Source organism: Theropithecus gelada, chromosome 4 (genome assembly GCF_003255815.1).
Source record: "Theropithecus gelada isolate Dixy chromosome 4, Tgel_1.0, whole genome shotgun sequence".
In the NCBI taxonomy this organism is placed as follows: domain Eukaryota; kingdom Metazoa; phylum Chordata; class Mammalia; order Primates; family Cercopithecidae; genus Theropithecus; species Theropithecus gelada.
Genome location: NC_037671.1, coordinates 6,342,081 through 6,347,722, shown reverse-complemented (window position 1 = coordinate 6,347,722; position 5,642 = coordinate 6,342,081). Strand labels below are relative to the sequence as shown.

At 44.4% G+C, this 5,642-nt stretch overlaps 1 pseudogene; it reads left to right on the top strand.

The window, feature by feature from the left end:
* Positions 1-3,926: 3,926 nt before the first annotated feature.
* The window catches only part of LOC112622238, a 6,841-nt pseudogene continuing 5,125 nt past the window's right edge, over positions 3,927-5,642 (top strand).

Below are 5,642 nucleotides of genomic sequence, written 5' to 3'. Positions count from 1 at the left end.
TTAATCCAAGATGATGAGTGGGGAGGTCAAATATTTTGTGATGAAATCATAATCACAGCTCATGGCATGAAGTGGAGGGTTCATGGTCTTACACAACACTTTTTGTTGGTGTCAGCATCAGAGCTGGAGCACTGAAGCATGTAGGACAAGGCCTGATCTTGTATAACCTGAGTCTTCGGGAAAGAGGGTACAGACAGGAGCTACAAGACCTGATCAGTTGTGTGGGCTGTTCTACTAACTGGATAAACCATCTCAGATGAGTCAGTTAATTTCCTCATGGTTTAACAGAGAAGGATGAAACAAATGCTGTCTATCTCAAAGGACTTAAGATGAAAGAAGAATAAAAAACATATAATTAAAAACGGTCAAAAAAGTGTAAAGTTTCATACAAAATGTTAAAATATCTACGTTAATGATCCTTATGTACAATAAAAAAGGATACCTCCTGACATACAGCAATTTGCTGAGTTGCATTAATATCTACTTGTAATTGGAAACACCAAGCCAGTAGACGGTAGTAATTTTCTTCTGGCAAATACATTTCAAACTATCTCATCCAGTTTTTCTCATTAGAAACAACAGATGCTAGAAGTTAATGAAAAAAATATTTAAAGCACTCAAGAGAAAGTAACTCTCAACCCACAATTCTATACCTACATAAATTATTATGCAAAAATAATGGCAAGAGAAAGGCAATCCCAGTCATGCAGAAGTTGCCCTTCTAACTGGACTTTCTTCCACCCTTGCCCAAAGCAGTCTGTTTTTAACAACCAGTCAAAGGGGTATTGGTAAGGTGGAAGCTGGGCATGTCATTCCTCAGCCCACATCATTTTTAAAACTTATTTTAAAAACAGCTTTATTAAGATACAACTTATACGTCATAAAATTCACTCCTTGTATGTGTATAATTTTGTTATTTTTAGTAAATTTATGGAGTTATGCAACCATCACCACAATCGAGTTTTGAAACATATCCACCACCCCAAAATGTTCCCGGGTTCCACTTTGCAATTAATCCCTGCTACTACTAATACCTCCAAGCTCTAGGCAGCCAGCAATCTACTTTCTGTCTCTCTAAATTTGCCTTTTCTGGACATTTCAGAGAGATGGACTCATGCGATCTATAGTTTTTTTGCATCTGGCTCCTTCCACATGGCGTAACATTTTTGAGATCCATCCATGTTGTAGCATGGATTAGCAGTTTGCTCCTTTATTTATTTATGTATTTTTATTTTTTGAGATGGAGTTTCACTCTTGTTGCCCAGGCTGGAGTGCAATGGCATGATCTTGGCTCACTGCAATCTCCACCTCCTGGGTTCAAGAGATTCTCCTGCCTCAGCCTCCTGAGTAGTTGGGATTACAGGCATGCGCCACCACGCCTGGCTAATTTTTTGTATTTTTAGTAGAGACAGGGTTTCCCCATGTTGGCCCGGCTGGTCTCAAACTCCTGACCTCAGGTGATCCACCCACCTTGGCCTCCCAAAGTTCTGGGATTATAGGCATGAGCCAATGCGCTCAGCTTAGTTCCTTATTTGTTGCTGAATAGTATTCCAGTGTGTGGTCAGGTCACATTTTGTTATCTGTGCACTAGCTAATAATCAGATTGTTTCAAGGTCTTGGCTCTCATGGATGATGCTGCTACGAACAACCACGTACACATCTTTGTGTGGATCGCCCACATTGTTCACGCCTTCCCACTCCTTCAGAGTAGAACCAAAGCTTTGGCTGTGGGCTGCAAATCCCTACCCTGTGTGGTTTCCTAGTACCGCGCCTTACTGCTCTCCTCTCACCCCCTGCTCTCCCGTCGCTCACACCACTGCCACCACACTGGCCTCCTGGCAATTTCTCCGATACATCAGGCATGCCCTTGCCTCAGAGGCTGTGCTCCAGCGGTGCCTTCAGCCTGGAAGCCCTGGACCCTATTCCGGGATACCCTTGTAGCTCATCTACCCCAAATCTTTGCTCAAATGTTCTTTCTCAACCAGGCCTCCACGGGTCAATGCTATTTAGAGGGAGACTACTCTTCTTCTCCCTTTCAATCTCCCTTACCTATTACAGACAACTTCCAACTTTTTCTTATTGAAAGTGTGGGGCGAGAACCACAGACAGGCAAGACAGCATTACCGGGAGCTGGTCAGAGCTGCACAGCCTCGGTCACCGCAGACCTGCTGAGCCGGGATCTGCATTTTACCAAGGTTCCCAGCTGGTCTTCAGGTACACTAAGGTGTGGAAAGCCGTGTTCTAACATACAACATGATTTACTTCTTTATTATACGTATCGTTTACAGCCATAATTTTGTACTAGAACGTTCGTTTCACAAAGGTTAGAGATTTTGTTGTTTTATTCATAATGAATCCCAGAGGCTAGAACAGCGCCTGGCACATATTCATTGAGTAAGCGGATGTTTTCCTGTAAATATCTGTAAGGAATTATCCTTCTACATTACCTGTAGAAGCCAGTGATTTAAATTAATAGTCTTGGACTTAAGCCTGGGTGGGGAACAATAGAAAAATTAATTTTTTTCACTTCTTCTGGGTATTAAAAACTAACAGTTCACTAAAGAATGCCTTCAAAGAATAAAGTATGAGTAGAAATATGAAGAAGAAAAAGAAGCCAAAGAAGCAACACTGGACCACCTGTGGATCGCTGCCTGTCTCCCTTTCCCCTGACACCAGCCTCCCGAGCTTAGCTGCCGTCAGCCCTGTGTGGAGCCGGCCGTGGAAACGCCCTGACGTGGAGTCAGAAGCCCGAGCCCGCATTTCAGACTTGGCCTTCACTGACCAAGAACGCTGCTTAACCACTTAACCACGCGGCTTCAAGGGCTCCAACTGCAAAATGCAGGCTTGAACCACAGGACTGGTTATGCTCCTTCTGTTCTGTGTGCTCTAAATCCATCCCATGGGATGGTTCTCATCCTCAGTTCTAGGAAAACAAGGTCCAGGTGGACTCTCTTTTCTCATCTGCAGGACTGATGCCTTCCTTGGCCTAAATTTCAACAACATGTGACTATAAAACTTACCTGTGTGTGAACCCTACAGATTTCTGCAGGGGGTTATGTGGGGATGGGGGGAGATGACCCCATGGTGGGCCCCGAGTGCTGGCCTCTCACTGTCATGCTGAGCACCCCCACCTTGCCGCAGCCTACGATCTCCCTTTCCCACGGGCACTCTGTTTCCTGGAGTGTGGACCCACTGTGGCTTCCCCTCGCCCCATCCTTAGGCTTGGTGGGTAGTAATATCTCCTGCCCCTCTTTAGACTCGGGGGCCTAACTGGAAAACAGGTGCATTGGTAGATTTCGTAGCAGAGGAGCCCTAGCGTTCTAGTGCTCTACTTGGGCAGGAGACCAAAGCCCATAAATCCATTTTCGCTGGGCACCTACTGCATACCCAATGCTGTAAGGCAGTGTCCCCAATGCATACTGCGGCAGAACACTTGTTTTGTGGGGTGTTCAACGATATTACCTGGACAAAAGAGTCCAGAATCTAACAAGTTTGGGAAACTCTGGATTAAATAAGGTTAACTATGTTTCTTTTAGGCAGTGCTTCTCAGAGCCTTAAGATGCGAGCATGCATTGAGAATTTCCAAAATGGGAGATGTAATGGGAGGCACTCCCATAGTTAGGTAACCAGGCAGCCCCTTTTTATTTATTTTATTTTTTGAGATGGAGTCTCACTATGTTACCCAGGCTGGACTCAAACTTCTGAGCTCAAGCAGTTATCCCACCTCAGCCTCCTAAGTAGCTGGGACTACAGGCACGAGCCACCACACCTGGCTTTTTTAAAAAACAAAGGATCATATTTTGGAAACACATAGGCCCTGGAGCACACAGACCCATGGGATCTCGTGGCCGCCTGGCTCAGCCCATCTTTTGCAGATTTGAATCCTCGACCTGAGGGAGAAGTGAAGCAACTTGCCTCAGGGCCCCATGGCTGACACTGTAGGCCACGCCTCCCATTTCTCAGCTGAAATATAAGGCATGTTTTTGTTGCAAATATTTAGTTGACGATTAATTTACCTAAAACCAGTGACTCTCATAGGGACACACAGACTTTCAAGAAGAAAAATCATTAAAGTGAAAAAAGGAGATTTTCAGGGAACCGCAGCTTTTTTTTTTTTTTTTTGACATGGAGTCTTGCTCTGTCACCCAGGCTGGGTTGCAGTGGCACAATCTTGGCTCATTGCATCCTCCACCTCCTGGGTTTAAGCAATTCTCCTCCCTCAGCCTTCCAAGTAGCTGGGATTACAGGTGTACATCACCACGCCTGGCTAATTTTTATATTTTTAGTAAAGACGGGGTTTCACCACGTTGGCCAGGCTGGTCTCAAACTCCTGACCTCAAGTGACCCACCTGCCTTGGCTTCCCAAAGGGCTTGAGCCACCATGCCCAGCCAACTGCAGCTTTTTAACAGCTTAGTGTGTGTTCTTTATTATCTTGAATCCCAGTGAATAAATTAGAGAAAACATTGTGTGTATATAATTGTGTTTGAATGTTATACTTTTTACTAAGAGAAACAAAATCAAGGAAACAAAATGCAATAATAAACACAATCTTAAGTTGTCAATTTTCTGTAAGAGACATAATTTCATCAAAAGCATAATTATAAGCTTTACCTTGTTAATAACTTTATTGATCATAACTTTGATTATTGCAATGGACTGAATGTTTGTGTCCCCCAAAATCCATATGTTGAAATTCTAACCCCTAAGATGGTGATATTAGGAGGTGGAGCCTTTGGAAGGTGATGAGGTCATGAGGGTGGGGCCCTTGTGAATGAGATTAGTGCCTTTTTCTGCCACATGAGGACACAGGAAGAAAGTAGCTGTCTACAGCCTGAAAGAGTGCCCTCATCAGAACTCTTAACATGCTGGCTCCTTTATCTCCAACTTCTTTCCTCCAGAACTATGAGAAATAGGTTTCTGTTGTTTAGAAGCCACCCAGTCCATGATACTTTGTTATGGCAACCTGAACTAAAACAGATATTATCTTGATTATATTTCTAAAGCAAGATATATTTTGACCATAATACATGTACTAACCAACCCCCTTCTAATCCTCTAAGAGAAAACAGTGCATTAATCTTTCCAGCATTGCAGTTGACCTCATTGTGGTAGAAGAGAAAGTCCTCTGATGTAAGGGAAAAATCAAAGTTTAGAACCACAATACATGGTATGGTGGTATGAATGGAAGTGGTATATGCATTGTCCTTCCAGGCTAGAGGGAGATCATCAACATTCTTTGAGAGTGGCTTCCAGGTGGTCATTCAGATCAAAGTACATGTTTCTTCTGGAAGCTGATTTAGTACAATATGTGCTGTAACTATGAAAACTTGGTTGCCTGAACTTTTCCCTCTTGGGATGTGCCATGTTGCTCTAGAAACATCAGAAAGGGGCCGGGCGCGGTGGCTCAAGCCTGTAATCCCAGCACTTTGGGAGGCCGAGGCGGGTGGATCACAAGGTCAGGAGATCGAGACTATCCTGGCTAACATGGTGAAACCCCGTCTCTACTAAAAATACAAAAAACTAGCCGGGCGCGGTAGCAGGCGCCTGTAGTCCCAGCTACTTGGGAGGCTGAGGCGGGAGAATGGCGTGAACCCGGGGGGCGGAGCTTGCAGTGAGCCGAGATCGCGCCACTGCACTCCAG